Below are 26,046 nucleotides of genomic sequence, written 5' to 3'. Positions count from 1 at the left end.
TTTATAAGGCTTCATTCAGAATGAAAGGGTAGGCTTTATTAGGACAGCAGCATGAAACTTACATAAACATTAAGCTTCCATAAACTTACATAAAATTCTTAAAAATATGTCATGCTGTAACAGTGTGTGTGTGTATATAATACATGTTATATATTATATAATGACATATATGTTATTATATAATATGTATGCCATTATATGTGATATATACTATATAATATATATGTTACATATATTTTTATATATAAATACATAAATTTTGTTATATAAACATATATATGTTATATAAATATATATACATATATATATATGAAAGTGTGCTGTTGCTGTGAAATCACACTGAAATGATGCAGTACCATAGGGTGTAGGAGAGAGGTCTTTTGTTTACCCTCTTGTGACATATTTTGACATATTTGCATATGTTTAAGATTTTGGTTTTATAGAATGTTATAAAAATCTCTTCATTATCTGTTTTTTTTCTTTTATAGTTTATTTCAAGTTGGTTTCCATATAACACCCAGTGCTCATCCCAACAAGTGCCCTCCTCCATGCCCAACACCCCTTTTCCCCTCTCCCCCATCCCCATTAACCTTCAGTTCTCAGTATTTAGGAGTCTCTTATGGGGGCACCTGGGTGGCTCAGTTGGCTAAATGGTTAAGCATCCAACTTCGGCTCAGGTCATGATCTTGCAGATCCTGAGTTCGGGCCCCACATCAGGCTCTGTGCTGACAGCTCAGAGTGCAGAGCCTGCTTCAGATTCGGTGTTTCCTTCTCTCTGGCCCTCCCCTGCTCACACTCTGTCTCTGTCTCTCTCTCTATCTAAAGTAAATAAACATTAAAAAATACTTAAAAATAAAGTCTCTTATGGTTGGCAAATTAAAATTACACACAGACTTCTCAGTGTGATGTTCAGTCTTCTCTTCAGCCTGCCACTGTCTTAACAGGCTCTGGTCTCCTGTATACTCACATGCACACACTCTCATTTCCCTGTCCCACCTTCCCATCCCCCCATCTCTGTAGGCAGTTTGCTGTTTCCTCCTTCTGGAGAGAGAGTGCCATTCCTCTCTCTATGCTCTGCTGTGCACTTGTGAAATCCTGCCTTTTTACTCATGGCCAGTTGAAAATGCTGTCTCCTTCATGAAGGCTTTCCCGGTTCCTCATTCCACCTATGGTTGTTTCCTTTCTTGATGTGGCCCTTCTTGTGTTCCTTGTCATGTTGTTCTTTGTATATATAGTTACTTGTGCATTTGTCTTATCCCCCTCATTAGATTTTTCTGATGACATAGTGTTTTATACGGAATAGGTCCACAGTAATTATCAAGTTAATTTAACCAAATAAATGTTGCATGCAATGCACTTTAATCATTTTTGTTCTATTTTAATTAATTAAATGCCGATTACCACCCACAGTTGAGAAAACTGTGGTCTAAGGTGTCTGTGGCTGGCTACGTTGTATGTTAAGTTTTGAGATGGCCTCTGAAGTCTCTTTTCAAGTGGATTCAAGTGTGGAATAGGTTTACCTAATGAGTGATGCCCATTGCTGCTGCTGTTGTGTCTACTACTCTTGCTAACGCTTAAGTTGTATAGTTTGTAGCGTAGATGAAGGTGTGTGAAGCCTCGCCTCTTGAATCTCTGTCAGAAGGACCATCTTCTGACTCTCATGTAATCATCTAAGTAGATGGCTTGACACTTCTAAAGGCCCTGCATTAGTTATTGCTATATAATATATCCCTGCAAACATAGCCACTAAAAACAGCATTTGGTTGTCTCACTGCATCAGAAAGGCAGGAGGTTGGGCCTAGTTTAGAGTCCTCTGAAAGGCTGTGATCAAGGTGTCTGTGAGGGCTGAGTTGTCATCAGAAGGCTTGACAGGGGAAGGACTCTCTCCTACATTCTCAGAGTTGTTGAGAGCATTTGGTTCCTTATAGGCTTTTGGATTGAGGGCCTCAGTTTCTTGCCGGCTGGCAGTCGGAGACAACCCTCAGTTCCTTCCCGTGTGGCCCTCTCCAAATACCAACTTACAACATGGCAGATTCCTTCTTCAGAGCTCTTAAGGGAGAGAGTTTCCTTGTAATACAGGCATTGTTGACATAATCACAAAGTGGCATCCTAAAAGCTTTGCCATATTATTGGTTAGAAGCAAGTTAGAGATCTGGTTTACCCTCAAGGGGAAGGGCTTACAAGGGCATGAATGCCAGGAGGCAGGGATTATGCGGGCCACTTCAGTCTGTTAGCAAGAGGCCCATACAAATAACTGGAGCCACCCATTAGGAAGGCTTGCTACAGTGTGCTTATCTCTGTTAAAAAACAAAACAAAACACCTCTTTGCTGTCGAGTGTCTGGTTGGCTCAGTTGATAGAGCATGCGACTCTTGATCTCAGGGTTGTAACTCTGAGCCCCATGTTCAGGGTAGAGATGACTTAAAATCTTTTTTAAAAAAGCTGTAAAAAAAAAAACAAAACCCTGTTGACTGTTAAAATGCTACAGGTGTTTGATAATTAGTAAAAAGAAGCAAGATTTTTAGCTCTTCTAGGAGAGAAGGTGTAACTAATTAGGAATTCCAGCTGAGTTTTTCTCATGAGGAGGGTGGAGACAGCACGGATCAGGTCTCGACCTCTTGATTGAATATGATATTTTCGATTCCTTCTTCCACCTTTAATCTCATTTCCTTAGCTTCCTAGTCACCCCTCTTTTGGTTCATCTTGCTTCACCTTCATTCCTCGCCATTCTCTGCTGGAGCGTTTTCTGGTGTGCTGTTGTAGCTTAATCACTTTGTCTTCTCCACACCTCTTTTATGTTCTCAGTAAGTGTGTCCTGACTTTGTCCCTTAACAGGCAGGATGCTAAGTTTGAGTTGGGCTTAATGAGGCTGGGTTCTGCTGAGACTGCCGGGCTCTCATGGCCTCTAGGTGACGAGGTAGGTAGGCGGATGTAGAACTGTCAATCCGTGCTGCCTGGTGAAGGAGCGGTTACTAGTCTAAGACCAGATACATACAGAAATAGAGGGTCCATGCTTAGGCACCTCTGATGGGGTTGTATGTTTGTTTTTCTGGTTTCGGTACTTCAGTTGTAAGTAGTAGTGCTTGGTGACATACCCCGTGAGCCACTTTCATGAACTTGTAAAGTATGGCTTGATTCTTCTTGGCAGTACTTGTGACGTGAACACATATCCTTTAGTGACAGGCTGTATTTACTGTAAATATTTTAAAAACTGTTGCTGACAATTCAAGGCTAATTAATGAATTTTTAGATGGTTCCAGTTTACTGATAACCCAAGTTGGTTATTAGTTGTGACTTAATGAAAGGATTGCCAAATGGCAAATATGGGCAGGCTGGCTACAGACAGGGCCGCCTGCTCCTTTGCAGTCTGTGAGGTTTCTTTGTTGGATTTACATCCCTTCTCCATTCTATTTTTTAAAGATCATTTATGGGAGATCAGTACATTACATTTTGGGGATATTACTTTGTTTTTTACCCAGAGATCGACCTGAATTTGGTGCTGGAAGAGGTGTTCTTGATACATTTAATTAGGTAATGTCCTCTCCCACCAGAATCCATGTGCAAGTAGGTGTAGTACTTTCAGTCTTACCTGAAGTCTTTCTCCTTCAACATAGAAACCTGAGTTTTGAGTAAGAATTTTTCCAAGTGGAAGCCGATCCTCTAGACCAGTGGACTCAAGCTAGTCAACTGGAGGACAGAGATGTTGGCCTTCTTGAGTTCATGGAAATTGTATACGGAGGAGGGGAACCTGCTGGATGAATATGGTCAGTGTGACAAAAAGCTATTCCTGTAAGATACTTTATCCTCTGACTTATAAAACTTCCTTTTTGTTTTTCTCTCTTGCCTCTTTTGTGAACTTGCTATTTTCAGGTGTTTTGATGTTTGGGGGAAGTTATAAATGGAATTGTGTATTTCGGAGAAGGTCAGGCTTAGGAGTCATCACTCATCACATGCCTATCTCTTTTATTTTTAAACGGCACACGAGTGTCTGACTTGCACATGGTATTTCTTGCTTGGCAGGCTGGTGCCAGACTCAGTGTCTTTTGTTTTTAAGAGATAAATGTCTGGTGGTTTTTGTTTTGCTGTGAGACACATGTGAGTCATACTTATCATGAACCAAGTCCTTCCTCCAAATCTCTAATTATTTTGGACAACTTACCTATACTTCAACGAAGCTAATATATTAAAAATTTCAACTGCACGTCTGTTTATAAAAGTTTGGTTAGTCATCTACACTTTATAGGTTGATAAAATTATTTCTTGATCAAGTGAACTACCAATCTTCTCGGCACTAACTTTGTTTTTGTGCTTGTACATTGATTGCAAAGTTAGAAAAAGATGAAAAATAAAGAATTAGGCCTCGGTCTCTGTGACTTCCTTCCTTCCATCTTGGTCAGGGACAGCACCAAATATCTGGATTTCACCAGTGTGTTTAATCCTGTGAGTGACACTCTCTAATGCAGTAGTTAGGGTTTTGTTAAGAAAGCAAACAAACCTATGATCAAAAAAAGACTGAAATACTTTATATTACATTATTGAATAACGTGCTCAGTATTATGAAAATCATCTTTTTTTTCTCCATCTATTACGACAGGTGCCGTGTGTGACAGTTAGAATGGATACCAGAGCCGGACTCTGTAGGATTTATGTATTATCTCTACCACCTCACTGGCTCCATGGTGTTTGTGATATTTGTCGAACAACTGGGTCTCTCCAGGCCTTAGTTATGTCTTTGAAAATAAGGAATAATAGGAGTCCCTACTCACAAGGTTGTTTTCAAGATTCACTTAATTACTAAACATAAAGCATATATGTGAACAGTTCCTGTCTCTGCCTCGTAGCTACACAGAATCCTTAGCTATCACTGGTCACCTTTAGGATCATCTAGTTTGACAAAGGTTTGTTAATAACAACAAAAGTTTACTTACCATATATTAAAATTATGTACTACGAATTAAGGTTTTTTAAAACTAAAAATTTCCAGTAGAAAGCCACTTTTTATCTATAACTCTTAAGGAATGAACACTTCAAGTGGAACACTCCATTAGCAAGGACTTATTGCAAAGTAATGTTTTAAAACATAAAAATAAACTTAAAAAAAAAAAAAAGACTGTCCATGACATTATATGGAAGACTCAATGATGTGGTTCTGCCTATTTTTCAGCATTGTGCTTTTTTACCGTTTCCTAAGTTCCTGATTGAAAAAATAAAGACAGGTGATGTTCAACAAAGTAGCCACCTCATCTTTACATGCCTTCTATCTAGAACTTAAGTTTTTTTGACTGTGGACACACTTCCATATTATTGCTTTAAATACTTTTTTTTTTTTTTAATTGGGAACATTTCCTTGAACATTCACATAGAGTATCAAAAGAAGTTTTTGTTTGTGGTTGGAAAAATATGTGTTTAACCTGCCAACAGAACTTACAATTGCATAAGAAAATGGGTGTTGATGCGGAGGAATGGTGTGTAGGCAGCAGACCTCTTGTTCTGTCTGAGAACAGTGATGAAATACAAACAACCAGTGTGGAACTGCTGTTGCTCTATTTTAGTGTGGGAAACACAACTTCAGAGGACGAGAAACACTGCTGCTGTTTTAATACTTTTATTATATTTTAGGCATGGGATTTTGTTGGCAAGTATTACAGGGATCACAGAAAGCTGAGGTCTATAAAAAGTACCACAGTGCCTGTTTCATTCTATTTGTGTTGAACTTTAGCAGGAGTTTATAACTTGGGATTCATTTTGGATCTTTAAGTGATCTGTGAACTCTTGAAATTATTTATAGAACTTTTTTTTTTGAAGCTTTTATAATGCCTTGTTGTCTTTAACCAGTGTTTTACTCTTTTGTTTTTGTTTTTGTTTTTATGGTAGTAAAATATACATCACATAAAATTAACCATTTTAACTATTTTTAAGTGTTGTCTTCAGTGGCATTAACTACATTCATATTTTTGTGCAGCCATCAGCACTGTCCTCCTCCAGAACTTTTTTATCATCCCGTCCTGAAACCGTGTGTCCATTAAACAGTAACCCCCATTCCCACCTGCCGGGGCAACCACTATTCACCTGTCTTTATGAACTTGACTTCTAAGCACCTTATGTAAGTGGAGTCAGGTAACGTGTCCTGCTGGTTTATCCATGATGTATCAGAATTTCATTTTTTAAAAATGTTTGTTTATTTTTGTGAGAGAGAGTGCAAGTGAGGGAGGGGGAGAGAAAAGGAGAAAGGGGCAGAATCCGAAGGAGGCTCCAGGCTCTGAGCTGTCAGCACAGAGCCTGACGTGGGGCTTGAACTCACAGACCTCGAGATCATGACGTGAGCCGAAGTTGAACGCTTAATTGACTGAGCCACCCAGGCGCCCCCAGAATTTCATTTTTTAAGGCTGAGTAACAGTCCATTGTATCTGTATACCACATTCTATTTATGTATTCTCCTGTTGATGGGCAATTGGGTTGTTCTACCTTTTGGCTATCATGAATAATACTGCTATAAACATTGGTGTGCAAATATCTGTTTATGTCCCTACTTTCATTTTTTTAATGTGTATATTTGGAATTGGAATTGTTAGATCACTTAGTAATCCTGTGTTTAATATTTTGAGGAACTGGCATACCGTTGTCCACAGTGGCCACACCATTTTATACTCCCGTTGTCTGTAGAATCTTGTGGTATGTATGTGTATTTTTTTTTTTTTTAAGAATCATTCATAAGAGTTCATCAGAATCTCAAAGTGTACTCTTTGTATTTAGTCCTTAACAGATTCACTTTAATTGTTGCATACTTAATACAATGAAGAGTGTGGGATAGATATTAGTTATATTAGGCCTATTGACTTATTTCCTCATTCCACTAAAACTTCTGTGGGTAGATGAAATGGAAGGAATTATCCTTCAAGTTTAGTTACATGGGTTCAAACACCAAAATAGGTAACCATAGCATTAGGTAGAGTCTTGTGTTCAAATAGTCTTAGAAAACCGTATTCTTTCTCAGGCTCAGAAGAAGACTGAGATGACAAAACACAAAACGTAGCTTTAAATTCTGTACTGAGAGTATGGTAGCTGATTGGCATTAATACTTTTGATTTCTTACCTGGACAGAGAGATTTTGCTTGTAGGCCAATAGACTCTACTGTGTACATTTTATACTTGGAGAGGCTAGAATATGATAATGGGTTTCTTTATGTAAATATATTTTTAAAATAGGTTTGTTGTTTGTTTAAAATGGATTATTATCAACCAGTGATATTATCATAACTTCAATTTCTTCACCTAACTTTAGAATGATGACTAGCAAAAATAAATAGTAGAAATATGACTTGTTTTTCATTTCCTTTAAATAAATAAACCCAATGACAAAAGTCCAACATTATCTTTTGTCCTAGATCCCCATAACACTTAAAAATTACATGAAGTTGAACACAATAATATGAGCTACTATTTAAGATTCTCTTCGTTCTGTTCTATTAAGGCAGAGAATTTGTGCCATAAAGGATTGATCTTCCTTCCTTCCTCTCTCTCATTCTTTCTTTTTCTTTCCCTCCCTTTCTCCCTCCCTTTCTTCCTTCTTCCTTAAATATGGAACACTTAATGAATTTGCGTATCATCTGGGAGCAGAAGCCATGTTAATCTTCTCTGTATCTTTCCAATTTTAGTGTATGTGCTACTGGAGCGAGCGCAAGGATTTTTTTTTTTTTAAATGAGTTTTAGAGTCCTGTCTTTAGGGACCAAATTTAAAAATCCCAAACTGGACCACCTGGGTGGCTCAGTCGGTTAAGTGTCTGACTCTTGACTTTGACTCAGGTCGTGGTCTCACAGTTCATGAGTTTGGGACCCCACATCAGGCTCTGCTCTTTGACAGTGTGGAGCCTGCTTGCAATTCTCTCTCTCAATCTCTGTCTCTCTCTGCCCCTCCCCTCCAAAAATAAATAAAAGAAACATTTAAAAAATCCAATACAAACCACAGAAAATTGCATATAACTCTAACATAGTAAGGCTGCAATAAAAGAAGGTGCCCCTCCCAGATGGAGTGATGGTCTGACACCCACCTCACCTCTCCTCTCCTCTCCTCCCATTCAGGATCATTCTTGGCATTACGATGGGGGCAAATCTCCTCAACACTGTCTTTGGGCAGGAGAAGAGGTTGAGAACAACTATTACTGAAGTTTTAAATTAACATTTTAGAAAACCTGGTGTTTTCTTGTTAGAAATCTGGCTTCTTCAAGTTAATTAGCTGAATCATTTGGTCCTCATTTCTTACCTTCCTCTGGCTTTAGCCTTAGGGTCCAGTGGTCTTTAGTTCATAATCTCTAAAAGGAGGGGGTAATATATTAAGAGCAAAACAATGTTTCCCCCAGACTCTCAGTGCATTTCATTGAATTTTATCTTTGTACAAGTATGAACTAATTCTAGGTTCCATGAGAAAGCTGTGCACTGATTGGCTTAGGTCTGTGTTCTTGGACTAACCATGTATTAGAGGAGGAAAGGGACTTACTTCCCTTTGATTAATCATGTCCTAGAATACTGTAGAAATGAAGATATAGCGAGTTCCTCTTGATATGAGAAATGAGGATGACATGAGAGAGAAATCAGTTATGAGCAAAACCAGTATTGTTTTAGCAAGTGGAATGGGACTAAGTCCAGGGCATGGATCTAACAGCGTGTCCTGGTTCACGCTATCCACTCCCAAACATCCATACACGTTCTCCCTCTTATGTGTGTTCTTAATGAAAATTTGCCCTTAAATGAAACACTCTCACTGCCTCCCCAAAGAAGGACATTTCAAAGTCTCATCTAGTTCCAAGGGCAGGATCTTTAGTGATGTACAGTCTTCTTTCTCAAATCTGAGGGAGCACATTGTGGTCTTGCAGCCTGTGGCTAAAGAATGATGTGGCCGTCCGTAGTGCTCAAGCCAGAGCAGGGTGATTGCAGTCAACGTTCCCATTTTCAAAGGAGGATACTGGAAAAGTACGCACAGTGATCAGTGACCGCTCTTTCCTAGTCCAGCAGAGTTGCGTGCCCCTGTTACTGGGAGGAGGTTAATTTCTTAGTGAATTTTATCTCTGAGAGTGTTTCCTTTTCCCCCGTCTCCCATGGCATATCAGAGGTGGCCTCTGAGAAGGACTGAACAACCATGTGGAAACTGCAACTTTACTAACTCTCTCGCCTTGCATGCGGGATTGGGAGGGAGGGACCTCAGGTTGGCTCAGAGCTGTGTTTCTCAGTGTGGTCTCAGGCAAATTATGGGCTCTCCCTCCAGACCTAAGGACTCAGAATAGGCGCTCCAGCGATATGTCCTTCCACACTACCTCCCAGAGCATGGCGTGTGCTTTCTAGTTTAAGAACCATCGACTTAGAGACCTTTAGCAGGTTTTTGTGGGTTTTTTGGCAAATCAACTCCCTTAAAACTAAGTGGACTACTAGTTGGTTTATGGCCGATTCTATTGCAGTAGTCACAGGCAGAGGCCTTGCCTGGCCCCTCTGGCGGAGCCTGGCGGAGCCTGGCGGAGCCTGGCCCCTGCCCTGTCTTGGCCCCTTGTTCCTTCTCTTTATGCCACATCGTAATTGCATTTTCACAAGGACTTGTATTGTCATCTTTGTTGTGCAGGAGTAAGCCCGTTAGAGGGAGGGGCTTGGGAAAGGACCCTTGTGGGGGTGGGGTTAGGTGCCTTCCAGGCTCCATTCCCCTCTCCTGGGTAATCTCTAACTTGACAGCCTCTGTTTTCACAAACCTTAGCTCCGCTTCCACGATGTGTCTTGTTGGTTGGGTGGTTGGTGTTTTAACCGTACGGGAGTCCACGTTACTGAACTTGGAGCTTTTTTGGGTTACAGATGTGGAGAGGGTCTCTCATATCGAAGACCTGTTTTCTCCCCTCTCTGCTTTCAGCCTAAGCGTCTCTTTATCTAGGCTACAGGAAACAAGCAACACATTTCTTCCTTCTTAATTTTTGTACCACTTACCTTTCTTTTTCTTGAAGCAGCCATAATAAATGCTTGGAGTGAATCATGAGATTTAAGGTATTAGCTCTTTGGTTAAGAGTGCTGATGTTTTAAACTCTTTCAGGGTTAGAAACTGGTGCTACAGGGGCGCTCTCTCTCAGAAATAAATAAAATATTAAAATAAAAAAGAAAAGAAACTGGTGCTACCAATGTGTAGGAAGCAAAAAGAAAAAGCAAGGCCTTTCTCTCCTGTCCAGCCTTTCCATCTCCCGCTTTTGACCCGTGGCCTCATGGGGGCAAGCTGCAAAACATGGAATCCATGGAATCGACTCAGCAGTAAAGAGCAGTATACTATTGATCCATCTACAGTATGGATAAAAGCGGTCAGACCTAAAGGAGTGTATACCCTATGAGTCCATTTACATAAAATGCTACAAAACTGATTTCTCATGAATACTAATAGTGAGAGAAAGATCAGGTAGTGGCTGCTGGGCTGGAGAGGTGACAGACTGTGTGGAAAGAAAACAGAGGGACACAAGAAGCCTTTGGGGTTGATAAGAGAGAGAGTACATGTGTGCGTGCAGGTGATGGGCGGAGAGAGAGGGAGACAGAGGACCCAAAGCAGGCTCCGTGCTGAGAGCAGCGAGCCTGATGCAGGGCTTGCACTAAGGAACCATGAGATCATGACCTGAGCCAAAGTCAGTCGCACAACTGACTGAGCCACCTGGGTGCCCCAGAGTGCACCTTTTAAATATGTGTAGTATACCGTGTGTCAATTTTATCTCAGTAAGTTTATTAAGATTATTAATAGATTTGTCCATTAAAATAATATAGATTAAGCAAATAGGCTTCCCCCTCCAAAACAAAACGAAACAAAACAGCCCCTTGAATCTTCTTTACTGTAAGTAAAAAGAGGTGGGTGCCTCCACTCTTCCTGGCCCTTCATTAGACTGTGTCTTATAAATTCTTCCAACTTGAGTTTTCTTCTCTGAAAACCAGAGCTCTTACCACCTGCCCCAGAATACCTCACGAGGAGTCTGTGCACATCAAAACTAGGTGAGAGAGCTGTGTTAGGCGAGTTAGCACCGTTCCTCTCCACAACATCCCCCCTCCTGAGCATTGAAAATATCCTCTGTGGGTTTTGGATTTGGCCTCCTTTTCCTTCCCAGATGCAAGGAGGAAGTGAGAGTATATGTTCTGCAGATATGCCACGCCTGCATTTTTGGGTAGTGAATTAGTTGGGCAACTGTGTCATTAATTTGAAGCTGCCTTCAAGAAATGGCAGTGGACAAAGATTTGTCTTGAAGCAAATCAGGCTGATGATGTGTTACAAAGGCTGTTTGGTTTGCTGAGTTTCAGTTATTCTGTTACCACAAATGTAATAAATTTCCATATTATAAAAATATTTTCTCAAAAAAGAAAAAAAAAAAAATACAGGCACCTGTGTGGCTCAGTCAGTTAAGTGTCTGAGTGTCTGACCCTTGATTTCAGCTCAGGTCATGATCTCATGGTTCATGGGATTGAGCCCTGAGTTGGATTCTACACTGACAGCGGGAAGCCTGCTTGAGATTCTCTCTCCCTCTCTCTCCCTCTCTCTCCCTGTCTCTCTCCCTCTCTCTCTCCCTCTCTCTCTCTCCCTCTCTCCCTTGCCCGCCCGCGCGCGCTCTCTCTCTCTCTCTCTCTCTCTCCCTCCCCCCCCTCCTGCTCTCCACCTCTCCCCTGGTTGCACATGCATGTGCTCTCTCTCTCAAAATCTATAAATAAACTTAAAAAAAAAAAAAAGCAACACCAGTAAGGTAATCCTGTCACGGAATTCACCTTTAAACTGCAGCTACTCTGTGACTAGTTGAATGAGGCAAGAAGCAGATGATCTTATTCCTGGAGTAAATACTCCACTGGAATATGTAGCTGGTGGCTATTGACTCTGCAGGGTTTATAGCTGTGTCATGTTAACATTTTTGTAGCTAACAAGTGACTTTTTTTTTTTATAAGGGATAAAGAAAGTGGTTGATTTTTTTTCAGCAATTAAAGGATCCAAAATGTCAATAGAATTTCTTTGAGAATTTATTGTGTGGTATATATGTTTTGGATACTTTTAATGTTATTTTTCTTTTGTAATGATGACATTTAGATGTAGGATTCATATTTGGTCATGGATATCAGGACATAACCATGGAAGCATTGTGCATTGGTCTAGCAGAGTCTGACTCTGTATATTGAAGTAGCGTGGTCTGGGGCTTCTTAGTTTCAAATCCTAGCCTCACCACTCATTACCCTTTAATAAATTACTTAGTCACATTCTTTCTCAATTTCTTTATCTGTAAAAGAAGGGCAGTAACAATGCAGACCTCATGAGGTTGATTAAAAGGGCTCTAATATATGTAAAGTGCTTAAAATAGTGCCTTTCACGCAGTAAGCTTATGTAGCTATTGGCTTACTATTTATTACTGTGCCAGCAAGAGTGTTTTATTTTTAGGACGTGATACTTGGAAAGATTTTTTTTTTTTATACAGTGTATACAAATTGAACATTTAAACATGAATGTCTGTCAGATTAGAAATAGAGTTCTTGGGGAAAATACAATAAGGCTTTTAACACTTGTTAGGAGGTTTGTCTTCAGAAGAGTTAAAGCAATTTTCACTCCTATTGGCAATCAGTGAGCCTCCCTAGAAATGGTATTATTAAGCTAAATTAGAATGTTCTTCTCTTAAAAAAAAATCTTAAAATGAATCTGTTTTCCTGATTTAATCTAGAGGAAAAAGAAGTCAAATAGGGTAGGAATTATTTGGGAATATAAGGAAGAATTGTCACATACTATCTACTGAAACACAGGAAAAAACCCCATGTAAGGGCAGACAAGGAATCTACTCTGGGAAGTGCTAATAAACAGCCTTCCTATTACTTGTTTCAAACTGTTTGGGTGTTCAGGCACCTGACCTGATCTGTAATATTTGGATAAACTATCGTACTATATTGCATTGGTTGATTCTTTTAAAAAAAAAAAAATCGGGAAACATTCTACACCTTGGTGTTTGCCTGTATGACGAGACTTACTGGGGACAGAGGTGTCCTACGACTTACTTCTGCCTCCTTCGGACGGCAGCTTCCTTAGGGTTATACCCCACCTCTTGGGAAGAAAGTTCTCAACTGGTATATTGCTCATCTGAAAATATCATTCTTTACTGTTCTTATTCTAGTTCTTTAATTTATATTGTTCGCTCCATCTGAAATGTAAAATCCGTTTTGTGTCCTGGTGGCTCTGAAAACAGCATAATCGTTCTTTAATAAAAAGGATTGAATTCTGTATTTAATAGGGGTAGCTTTTATTTCTCCTTCTTCTTGCCCCAGTAACGAAAAAAAAGGAGCTGTTACTGAATTGAGAGGGAATCTTACAGGCTTTCGAGGAAATAGGGTGTAATATGTATGAAGGAGAATGTGCACCAAAATATTGTGCAACAGGCCTGAGTGGGAGAAGCTTTCCTCCTGCAGAGCTTTGGGTGGGGAGTCGGCTGTCCGTTCAGGACTTGCTCGTTCCCTCCTTTTATCTCCGATAACTGATTTTTGTCTTGGGCCTGCTTTAGTTTGAAATCTCCAAAAGCTAGAGATGGGCAGTTGAATTGTACTTATTTCAGTGCTAACTAAAATTGAAATCATTCAAATTTGGAGAATTTGTTGAAATTGGTGGGTAATTGCATAAAAGCTTAGGCGTTACTTCTCCGTTTCGATTTAAAACACCTCCTTTCTCTTCATTACATAATTACTCACACCATTATTTGACCCAAACAATTTTCAGTTATTTTCCCACACAGATTAGACAATTATCTGAATTTAGCTTTCTAAATAAAGTGGAAACAAGAGATTTTTTTTTTCTTTTCCCAGGATGTTTTGACCCGTATTAGAACAATACCTTTTATCGCAGGCACCAAAATGTGGTACCTGTTATACGTTATAGAATTAACTTCAGCTAGTGTTTCCTGTGAGATTTCACCCCGGCAGACGTCAGCCCCCAGAGCCACTGAGGAAGCAAAAACAATAAACTCTGCTTGCTGATTATTCCTTTACTCTGTAATATATTCTGAGGTCTGTTATTTAGGATTTGTTGTTGTTGTTGTTGATATATTTAGGGATTTAGTGGGCGGTGAAGCCTTCAGGAGGTTAACCTGTAGGTAAAATCTCCAATACAGATCACATGTTCCCATATGTGGGGCTTTAGAATATTTGGAAGTGAAGGGGCGCCTGGGTGGCTCAGCTGGTTAAGCCTCTGATTCTTATATTGGTTCAGGTCATGATTTCACAGTTCATGGGATTGAGCCCCAGGTTGGGTTCCACGCTAACAGCATGGAACCTGCTTGGGATCCTCTCTCTCTGCCCCTCCTCTGCTTGTGCTCTCTCTAAATAAATAAATAAACTTAAAAAAAAAATATTTGGAAGTCCAGCTTTAGCATTCCTTAGTTTAATAGCAGTTAAGTGTTAACTATTCAGCCACAGGAAGTAAATAAAATGTCTTCCCTGGTACCATTATGTAAATTTGCCTTCAACATTAGGTGTATCATAATAGTACCACTTCTTACAAATACGGGTTCCTTGATTCTAGGCTTGCACGTTCTGATTCAGTATGTTGGGTAAGGGGGCCAGGTTATTTGTACCTAAAAATAAAAAAACCCAACCTACAAACCAAAAGCAACCAACCAAAAAAATACCTTCCAAGATATTGAGAACATTTAATGGTGAAAGTGAGGAAACTGTGTGTGTGTGTGTGTGTGTGTGTGTGTGTGTGTGTGTGTGCGAGCGCATGCGTGCGTGTGTGCGTGCATGCACCTACATTGTGTGCACACACATGCTTGCTCATGTGTTTGTGCTTTATACCCAAATATACATCCACTTGATCATATATACTTTTTAAGTTTATTTATTTTGGGAGAGACAGTGCACGTGCGAGAGGGGAAGGGGTGCAGAGAGAAGGAGAGAACGAATCCCAAGCAGGCTCCATGCAGTCAGTGCAGAGCCTGGTTGGGGGCGTGAACTCACGACCAAGAGCTCAAGACTTGAGCCGCAGTCTAGACTAGGATACATGACGGACTGAACCACTCAGGTGCCCTGGTTATATTTTTTTAAGAGTAGATGCTGCCGCTTTTTTGACTTTAGGGTTATATTGGGAATATGTCCTACATGACAGAATTACATTTTAAAAGAATAAGTCATATATATTTGTTACTTGCAAATACATTTGCATTGATGCGATCATGTATGGCTATTCAAGATTTATACACACAGTGTGTAAATAAAGTCTACTGTGGGAGGAGACATATAATTGCCTTTGGGGGCCCTGTTTTATTTTTAGCTTGGCTACTTATAAGTTATTTCACATTGGTAGCAGAGGCACTTGTATGGCTCTACTGGCCAGCCAGCTATTTTTGCTTTGCTAACAAATCTAGTTTGGTGGCCATAGGTACCTTCAGTTCTGTCTTTGAATGATGCACATTCCAGTTCAGCTTTAATCTTTCGTATTGTTGTCATTGTTTTATAGAACTAAAAATAACATGGTAGGTGGAATAGAGGAAACATTTCGGGGAAGTATGTGCTTTATGGTTCACAGAATTTCATCATCTTCCACCACTCTATTTTGGTCAACTCATTAAGAAAACACTTGTTGCTAGTACGGGTGTGGGGCTTTGTCTCCCAGGGAGTAAACCACTAGCTACAAATAGAACACACTGAAAATCCAACTGGAATTATTGTTACTTAGTATATTTCTTCTATGTATCGGCGGTGGTGTATCATCTGACTCAGGCTAATATTCAACGAAGTGCTTTTTTTTTTTGCTATTTTTTAGTCTGTATATTGTCAGTTCTAAAGATTATCATAGAAATATAAGGAAGCTTTGGTAGATGACAAAGAATGATCTGCAGCAAGTGTTTTCTGTAGACTGTGTTGGATTTTTGGTGGTCTCTGGTGAAATGAGACATATGAGGAAAATATAGTGAACTTTTCCTGAAGCTAAATGTGTGATCCTTCATCATGATGCTCCTCCTATTTTGGTGTTAAAATAGGCTACTTTTAAATAAAATAATGACAGTACAGGTTGGTTTAGCTTTTTTTTTTTTTTAATGTCTTGGCAAAATAAAAAGTTGGCACTTAGTTTGGTTGGCAGGTTAAGAGTGTGTGTTTTAAATTTGACATCTCAAGGTCTGGGATCTACAGATGGAAAATATACAAACAGGAGCTTTGAAAATGGATGCTCTTACAGTGGAGTACTACTTGGCAATGAGAAAGAATCAAATTATGCCATTTGCAGCAACATGGATGGAACTGGAAGGGATTATGCTGAGTAAAATAAGTCAGTCAGAGAAAAATAGATACATTTTCTTTCATATATGGATCTTGAGAAACTTAACAGAAGACCATGGGGGAGGAGAAGGGGGACAAATAGTTACCAACAGAGAGGGAGGGAGGCAAACCGCAGGAGACTCTTAAGTACAGAGAACAAACTGAGGGTGGACAGGATGGGGGTGGGAGTGGGTGATGGGCATCGAGGAGGGCACTTGTTGGGATGAGCACTGGGTGTTGTATGTAAGCCAATGTCACAATAAATTGTATTTAGAAAAGTGAAAAATGGATGGTCTTTGATGAATACTCTAGCTCTTTGATTTCTCTCAGTGACTAGTATATTTGGCGTGATGTACACATTGTATCGTGTTTATATGCTATGTGTGGTCCCTGGGCCTAGAGCTGTTAGTCTCTGAGGTTTCATTTCCTGTTCCCAGCTGCCTGACCTTGAAGAAGAGCGAGCTGGCTGATCGTTTCGCTTGAAGACATCCATATTATCTCTTTGGGTCTTCTCCATTGCTGACTTCCCTTTTCCCTGCCTCATTGCATCGTACATGGATTTGTTTCCAAGAAGATCCAGTTATAAATGCCAGCTCACCTTTGTGCTTAGCACTTTCCTGGCTCTGTAACCGGGTATTGGCTTGACAGCTGATCTGGTTTATTATGAAATCACAATAGGTTTGAATATCGATACTCTAATAGTATACAAGGCACTGTGTAAGATGTTACAGCATTCAGTAAAAGGAGTATAGTATATACCTGTTCCTTAAGTAAATGGTAAACCACTAAGAGTATTAAACACATAATCATGTGCATGTTTTTTTCCACCTTTTTTCATTATGGTAAAATACACATCATGTAAATTTTACCATCGTAACTGTTTTTAAGTGTACAAGTGAGTGGCATTAAATACATCCACAGTTTTGAGCAGCCATCACAACACCCGTCCTCATAACTCTTTTCATCTTGTGAAATTGAAGCTCTGTACCCATTAAACACTACCCTCACATCTTTTCCTCCCCACAGCCTCTGGCAGCCATGCAAATGGACCCCATAGAGGGTTTGTCTTTCTGTGACAGGCTTGTTTCATTTAGTACATAACATCGTCAAATTCATACAAAGCGTAGCATAGTGCAAAATTTTCTTTCTTTCTACAGGTGAATAATATTCCAGTGTGTTTTCCTTATCTGACCATCTTTCCATGGACAATTGGGTTGATTCCATGTTTTAACTATAAGTAATGTTGCTACTATGAATATGGGTATATAAATATCTCTTTGAGACCTCCTTTCAGTTCTTTGGGCTTTATACCTAGAAGTGGAATTGCTGGGGAATTCTATTTTTTAATTTTTTGAGGAACCACCATACTATTTTCCACAGTGGCTGCACCATTTTCCATTCCCACCAGCTGTACATAGGGACTCAGTTTCTCTGGATATTTGCCAACACTTGCTGTTATTATTAGCCATCCTAATGGATGGTGGCCATTGTAAAGGGTGTGAGATGGTATTTTATTGTAGTTTTGATTTTCATTTCTCTAATAATTAGTCATGTTGGGTATCTTTTCATGTGCTTATTGGACATTTCTATATCTTTGGAGAAATGTCTGTTGGAGTTCTCTGCCCATTTTTGAAGGGGTTTGTTTGTTTTGTTGTTGAATTTTAGAATTTCTCTGTATATTCTATCCATCCCTTATCATATATATGATTTACAGGTTTTTGTTTGTTTGTTTTTTGTTTTACGATTCTGTGGGTTGTGTTTTTACTCTGTTGATAGTGTGTTTTTGGGGAAAATTTTTTTTTCTTTTGTTGCCTGTGCCTTTGGTGTTATATCCAAGAAATCATCGCCAAATCCAAGGTCATGAAACTTGTCTTAAGTTTTCTTCTAAAAGTTTTATTGTTTTTGGTCTCACATTTATCTACGTGATCCAATTTTGAGTTAACTTTTTATATGGTGTTAGGTAAGGGTCCAAGTTCATTGTTTTTCATGTATATATCCAGTTTTCCCAGCACGATTTGTTGATAATACAGTCCTTATCTCATTGAATGGCCTAGGCACCCTTGAGAAAAATCTTTTTACTGTTTATGTGTGGGTTTATTTCTAGGTTCTCTATTTTATTCCATTGGTCTGTATGTCTGTGTTGCACCAACACCAAACTGTTTTTGATAACTATAGCTCTGCTCTCACTTGTGAAATCAGTAGTGTGAACTCTTTAGTTTTATTCTTTCTCAAGTTTGTTTTGGCTATTTGGTGTCTCTTGAGATTCTGTTTGAAATTTAGGATTTTGTTTTTTGTGTGCAAAAACCATCATTGGGATTTTGATCTATGATCATGCATTGTATTTTCTATTATGTCTTTTTCAATTTGTTTCAGCAATGTTTTATAGTTTTTATTGTTTGAGTCTTTCACCTTGAGTAATTGCTAAATATTTTACTTTTTCTCATATGGTTGTAAACAGAATTATTTTTGTAATTTCCTTTTCAGATTTTTCATTCTTTGTGAGATACAACTGATTTTTGTGTATTGATTCTGTATCCTGATACTTTGCCGAATTCATTTATTGTAAGTTTTTTTTTTGTTTATATGTGTGTGGGATTTTTAAGATTTTCTACTTGGAAGATATTCTTCTTCCTTTCCAATTTGGATGCCTTTTGTTTCTTTCACTTGCTCAGGCTAGAACTTCCAGAATGATGTTGGGTAGAAGTGGTAGAAGAGAACATCCTTGCCTTGTTCCTAATTGTAAAGGACAAGCTTTCAGTTGAGTGTGACATTCACTTTGAGTTTTTCACTCATCCGTTGTATTGTGCTGAGGACGTTTTCTTCTCTTCCTAGTTTGTTGATTGCTTTCATCACAAAAGGGTGTTAAATTTTTTCAAATGCTTTTTCTGCATCATTTGATGATCATGATCATGTGTTGTGTTTTCTCCTTAATTCTGTTGATGCGGCATATTACATGGATTGATTTTTATATATTGAACTATCCTTATTACATTCCAGTAGTAAGTCTCACTTGGTTATGGTTATGGATAATTCTTTTAGTGTGCTAATGAATTCTGTTGCTACTATTTTGTTGAGGATTTTTGCATCAGTGTTTGTAAGAGATACTGGTTTGTAATTTTCTTGTGTCATTGTGTAAATCAAGGAAATGCTGCCATTATAGAATAAGGTAGGATGTTTTCCCTTCTCTTCACTTTTTTGGAAAAGCTTGAGAAGGATTGGTATTCTTTCTTGCTCTTTTTTTAGTTAGTTAGTTAATTAATTAATTAATTAATTAATTAATTTATTTATTTTGAGAAGGAGAGAGAGTGTGCATGCATGCACATGTGTGAGTAGGAGGGGCAGAGAGAGAGAGACAGAGAGAGAGAGAGAGAGTGTCCCAAGCAGGCTCTGTGCTGACAGCACTTGGAGCTCTGTCTCACGACCATGAGATGATGACCTGAGCCGAAATCAAGAGACCTGTGCTTAACTGACTGAGTCACCCGGGCACCACAAGGATTGGCATTCTGTAAGAGTTAGGTAGAATTCATCAGTGAAGCCATCAGGTTTTAGGCTTTTCTTTGTTACGAGACTTTTGATTACTGATTCAAACTTTTTAGTACTTATAGACCTATTTAGACTCCCTGTTGCTTCATGACGTGTTCTTGGTACGTATTGTGTTTTCAGGAATTTGTCCATTTCAGCCAGGTAGACAGTTGTTCATAGTACTCTCTTATAATCCTGTGTATTTCTTTTGAAATGGTGGTAACTGGGGCGCCTGGATGGCTCAGTCCGTTAAGCGTCTGACTTTGACTCAGGTTTTGATCTCACAGTCTGTGAGTTTGAGCCCTGAGTCAGGCTCCATGCTGACAGCTCGGAGCCTGGAGTCTACTTCGGATTCTGCGTCTCCCTCTCTCTCTCTGCCCCTCTACTGCTCATTCTCTGTCTCTCTCTCAAAGATAAATAAACACTTAAAAAAATAAAATAAAAAAAGCTAAAAGGTCTCGAATTGGTAGTAGTGTCCCACTTCCATTTCTGATTTTAGTCATTGAAGTCTTTTTTCTTAGTCCATCCAGCTAAAGGTTTGCCAGTTTTGTGGATGTTTTCATAGAACCAAGTTCTTGTTGATTTTCTCTGGTGTTTTTGTCTTCTCTATTTCATTTATGTCATCTCTAATCTTTAGTATTTCCTTCTGCTAGCTTTGGTTTTATTCTTCTATTTCTCTTTTCCTAAGTTCTAAAGTTGGTGTTGATCTGAGATCTTTATTTTTTTTTTAAGTGTTTGTAGCTATAAATTTTCTCCTCAGTGTTGCTTTCTCTGCATCTCATAAGTTTTGGTATTTTGTTTTCTTTCATCAGTAGGTATGATCTCCTTTGATCCATTGGTTGTTTAAAAGTGTATTGTTTAATTTCCACAGTTTTGTGAATTTTCCAGTTTTGTTACTGATTTCTGATTTCATTCTTCATGTTCAAAGAGAATAATTTTAAATCTATGGAGACTTAAGTTGTGGCCTCACATATGGTCTGTCCTGGGGAATAAGCCATGTGTGTTCTGTTGCTGCTGATACAGTATGCTGTTAGATGGCTTCTCAGAGAGTACGGTATTTAAGTCTCCAACTACTATTGTAGAACTGTGTCTTTTTCCAATTCTGTCTATTTTTGTTTTATATTTTGATGGTGTGTCATTGGGGGTATAAATGTTTATACTTGTATTTTCTTGCTCTATTGAATCTTTTATCAGCTAATCATGTGCTGCTTTGTCTTTCATAACCTTTTTTGATTTAGTGCCCATTGTATTTGATATTAGTATAACAACCCTGCTCTCTTTAGGTTATTAATTGCATGGAATATTTTGTTCCATCCTTTTACTTTCAACCGATTTGTGTCTTTCGATCTAAAGTGAGTCTGTTATAGCCAACATATAGTTGGGTCATGTATTTTTATCCATTCTGCCAACCTCCATCTTTTGTCTGGAGAGTTTAATCCATTTACATTTAAGTTAATTACTGATAAGGAGGGGGACTGACTTCCGTCTTTGTGCTGTTTTCTCTATGTCTTATACAGCGTTTGCCCCTGATTTCTTGCATTGCTATTTTCCTTTGTCTTTGGTTGATTTTTTTATAGTAAAGTTTTAAGTAACTTGCTCATTTCCTTTTGTTTATATTTTGTACCTGTTTTCATTATGGTTCCCATGGAGATTACATTCAGCATCCTAAGATTATAACACTAATTTGAATAGGCACCAGATTAACATCAGTAGCACGTAGAAACTGTGCTCCTTTACAGCTCTAGCCCCATGTCTATTGGTTGTTGATGCTGAATCTCTCTAGTGAAATTTTCATTTTTCTTTATACTTTTCAGCTTCATATTTTTTTTTTACTTTCTGTTCTTTTATTGATACTATTTTTTCATCCATTGTTTCCTTGATTCTTATGTATTTTTTATTTGTTTTTTTGAATATCTTTAAGACAATTTAAAAAATGTTTATTTACTTATTTTGAGAGAAAGCGCACACGTGTGAGCAGGGAAGGGCAGGGAGAGGGAGAGAATCCCAAGTAGTCTTCATGCTCAGCATGGAGCCTGACACAGGGCTTTATCTCATAACCATGAGATCATAACCTGAGCCAAAATCAAGAGTCAGATGCTTAACCAACTGAGGTACCCAGATGACTTTAAAATAGTTTATTATTTAAATTTTTTCTATGTTTTAATGTTTATTTATTATTAAGAGAGACAGAGACAGAGTGTAAGCAGGGAAGGTGGCAGAGAGAGAGGGAGACATGGAATCTGAACTCAGGCTCCAGCTGTCTGCAGAGAGCCTGATGCGGGGCTGGAACTCATGAACTGTGAGGACATGACCTGAGCCGAAGTCGGACAACTTAATCACCCAGGCACCCTGAGATGGTTGTTTAAAAGTTTTTGTGTAGTACATCTGCCATATTCTTTTTTAGGGACAGTTTCTGTTGATTTATATTTTTTTCCTGTTTTGTTTTGTTTTGTTTTTGTATTCCTTAGGATTTTTTTTTCAGCATATAACGTTTGAATCTAATAATGTGGTAACTGGAAATCAGACTCTCCTCCTTTACAGGTTTGCTGTTTATTTGTTATTGTTTATTCTTTAATGGTTGTAGGCTTTGCTTGTGCTGAGAATCAGCCTGAGGTGGGAACATAAGATCTCCGGTCTTTTCTGAGCCTTTGTCTGGTCACATGTGGTCACATGCCAGTTTTGTGCATATGCGGAGTTGTTTCTGAGTATCCTCATCTTTAATATCTGGGTCCCCATAGGGGAAAAAGTGAAACATGAGGGAGAAGGAAGAATGCTGAGAGCCTTTAAATCGCCTGGCAGTCACTTCGGCTAGAGAGGTAGGGACTTTGAACGGTGTGGGCAGGTGCAACAGTGTTTGTGCCTCTGTGATATGAAGCAGCAGTCGGAGCAAGATTCCTGATATTTTGAGGACAAGGTCCTTTTTGCCCACCCCGCCACCCACATGCTGAGCGTAAGCCGCCTGCTACCTATCTACGGGCAAGGCATGCGTAGCTGTTACTGTGCTGCGAGTTGACATTATCCACTAGTTACCATCCAAAGCTGCAAGCCATTAGCAGATACCAGAGTCCCAGGATTGTTAATCAGACAGATTCTGTCTGTGTGGGTCAGGAGACTGTTTCCTGGAGCTTCCCAGTCCAGCATCTTCCTAGAATCCTCTCCACTCATCATGTTTTCTTACACAGAGTTAAGTTGCATCTTAAGAGAAGTAAAGTATAATCAGTGAGAGAGGAGTTTTATATAAGATAGCCTTATCTTTTATTGAGTCTGTGTAACTTCTGGTAAATTTCTTAATCTTCTTTAGCCTCAGTTTCCTCTATGAAAGTTAGGGATAGTAATACTAATATCATGACTTGCGTCAGGATAAATGAAGTGATGTAAAATGCATGGCTCAGTGTCCAGCATTCAGCGACCATCTTCTACTATTATTAGCTCCCCCTTTTGCAATTGATTTTAAAGGCTGTCGTGATTTTTACACAGATTAATGGGTGATGGTGATAAGAGTAATTTTTTTTAGGTAAAGTGATTGAGAAATAAGAGTATAGTTTAAATATGTTGGAACAACGTTTTGAAGCAAAGGATGTCGCATAGAAGTTAATGGAGGTGGAATAAGAAAAAATGTAGCTGCAAGTGTTTTTGAATTCATTATCAGTAGGAGAAAGTTTCACTGCTGCTACCTTCCCTTCCCACTCCCTGCCTTTTTCAGAAGGAAGAGCAGCTTCAGAAAGGAAAACAGTTGAAGAGAGACCGTAATTATTAGAGTAGGATTTTGGAGTTGGGGGAAGAACAGAGTTGGTAACCCTGGAGGAAAGATTCATTTTAGGATGGAAGGTTCCTGGCCACAGGAAGCTTAAAGAATTGAAGATTTTGTGACAGTATTTTGTTAGTTTCTACATATGTCATTTTTCCTTTGTTCAGGATTTTGATCTTGACAAACACGGATCATATTATCATTTGAAGATCTGAGCAGGTCCTGCTGATAAAGGAGTATCTCTTAAATTTGTTTAAAAGATCAAAAAGTTTGTAATTTTTCTGGAAATATTTTTAAAACCAAGACGAGAGCTCACAGTATTTAAGAGCCAAGTCTGTCACAACCTCCAGTGTATGAACTTTTTATTTCCTGACTTTGTGGATTTTTTTTTTCTTTGATTTACGGTACTTTAATATGGAAGGATGTGGCTGGCCTATAGTATGATTTTTGTAGGGGTTAGCTCTGAAAAGGGCTTATTATTTTGTAAAATTGAAGCTTTAAAGAATATTATATTTTGTCAATTGATTAAAAGTAAATAAGAATTAAATTCTATGAGCAAAACAGAGTATGATGGTTTGAGGTGTTAATGTCTGAGTCTACAATAGTTTTTGCATACTTAAATTTATTTTTGACCCAAAAAAGCAGAGAGAAACAGAATTCTGAGTCACATAGCCTTTTTTTCTTCCCCCCATGAAAACAGATATCAATATGGGTGAATTTTTAAAAGTCTAACTCTGATTTTAAAATTATTTCAGAACTTGTGATATTTAAAGATGCTCTTTAAAAGACAAAAAGTGAATATGTTAAAACTTATAGTTTTCATTTGCTTTATGTGGATTAGGTATTAAATCTGACATTCCATTGTACAGTTGAGCTCTTTGAAATATTTTAATTTGTGAAAATTGTTATTTCAACTCTTTGGTTTCTGTAACTTAAAAATTTTCTACCACAGCTGCTTTTGAGGAGCTAAGAGCTCTCCTGCTAAACTGAATGCCCAATCTGTCTGTGCTTTTGAGGTGTTCCGTTCCTTCCTGGCCTGTGGCCAGATGACCACCTGTGGCACAGATCAGTAGGTGTGGTGACCCCAGCTGTGTTATGCTGTCACGACATTCGCGGTCTCTGCAGGATTTTCCATCTTCTTTGGATGGCCACAGCCATGTCTTTCTGGTTTTGACTTGCACTAGTCAGCCTTCAAAGATCTTTTGTTTTCTGACGGTTGAAGAAATTGCCTTGGCATTCTTACCTTTAGACAATTATTTAATTGTTCGCAGATAACCGAAAGTATCTTCTGAAGGTTTCTAATGATGAATCCCTTTATTTTGTTGGAGGCTTGTCATGTCGAAATGACTGGTCATTGTAATTCCTGGTGATTGAGAAAATTGTTTTTTCAACCCAAAGAGCATCAAAAGCTCATTCTTTCTTTCCGGATTTTTTTGTTGTGTGTATTTTTCCTGTATGTTATAACAGATCTCTCCCTTTTTTTAACTGTAAGGCATAGCAGATTTAATGCTTGAGATTGTGCTGTTATAATGTGCTTGAAGAAAAATGCTTTATCGAAATTTTCACTTTATCAAAATAATACAAAATATTTTGATAACTTCAGATAAATGTGAACCTATCTTAAACAATAAAGAGTTTAGAACTTAAAAATTGTATCACATCAACAACCGTAATTAACCCCAGGGGAGCAGTTTAGTGAAGAATATTTTGGATTCTTAATGTAACATTTATACTTACTGGCTTATTTTGATTATTATAAATGTTTCCGAATATCACCTCTTTTTATTAAAATGTTTCAGTGAAATTTCATGAGTGAGTTTTCCATGGGGGTTACATTTCCACCTTTATTAAGTGAGCCGCTGGGAAGCTATGACTTGGTTGCCACAGCTGATTCAAGCCAACCTCTCAGCAACACATCTGGTCCATAAAGTTAGGTACACGTGGAACATGATGATGCATAATTATTTCTCCCAGAATTGTTTAGAGCAGCCATATTAGACAGCTAGTGGCCAACATTTACTGATCACTTCCTAGGTACAGACACTAAGTACTTTACCTGTGTTTATTCATTGATAGAAATGTTTCAAATGTATGTTTCTGCTTTACTTCTCTTCTGATTTCCTTCCCCTTCTTCAGGCCCATGTCCCTCAAAAGAGTTACTTTTAAGAAACAGCCCAAGTCAGAAACAGCAGTAGCTTTTATTATCCACTTCAGGGGCACCTGGGTAGCTCAGTTGGTTACCCCTCTGACTTCAGCTCAGGTCATGATCTCGCAGTTCATGGGTTCAAGCCCACGTCGGGCTCTGTGCTGACAGCTCAGAGCCTGGAGCCTGCTTCTGATTCTGTGTCTCCCTCTCTCTCTGCCCCTCCCCCACTCGCACACTTGTCTCTCTCTCAAAAGTAAATAAACATTAAAAAAAAAGTTTGTCAGCTTCATTTATGGAGCTCTCCATTGGTAACAGAAATAAGGGAGAGAGGTTGGGGGTCAGGAGGCTTGAAGTAGTATCAGGAG

At 38.7% G+C, this 26,046-nt stretch overlaps 1 protein-coding gene and 1 non-coding gene across 8 annotated transcripts in view; one reads left to right on the top strand and one right to left on the bottom strand.

Moving 5' to 3' along the window:
• CDKAL1 (CDKAL1 threonylcarbamoyladenosine tRNA methylthiotransferase) overlaps positions 1 to 26,046 on the top strand; it is a 700,075-nt gene that overhangs the window by 261,001 nt on the left and 413,028 nt on the right. The window lies entirely within an intron of this gene.
• LOC144235987 (U6 spliceosomal RNA) lies at positions 7,572 to 7,678 on the bottom strand. The gene has a single exon (XR_013336383.1). It is a non-coding gene; the product is annotated as a U6 spliceosomal RNA (small nuclear RNA).

The sequence above is a fragment of the Crocuta crocuta genome, unplaced genomic scaffold (assembly GCF_008692635.1).
Source record: "Crocuta crocuta isolate KB4526 unplaced genomic scaffold, BGI_CrCroc_1.0 scaffold145, whole genome shotgun sequence".
Lineage (NCBI taxonomy): Eukaryota > Metazoa > Chordata > Mammalia > Carnivora > Hyaenidae > Crocuta > Crocuta crocuta.
Note: the sequence above shows the minus strand (reverse complement) of the source record. Positions and strands in the feature narration are given on the sequence as shown.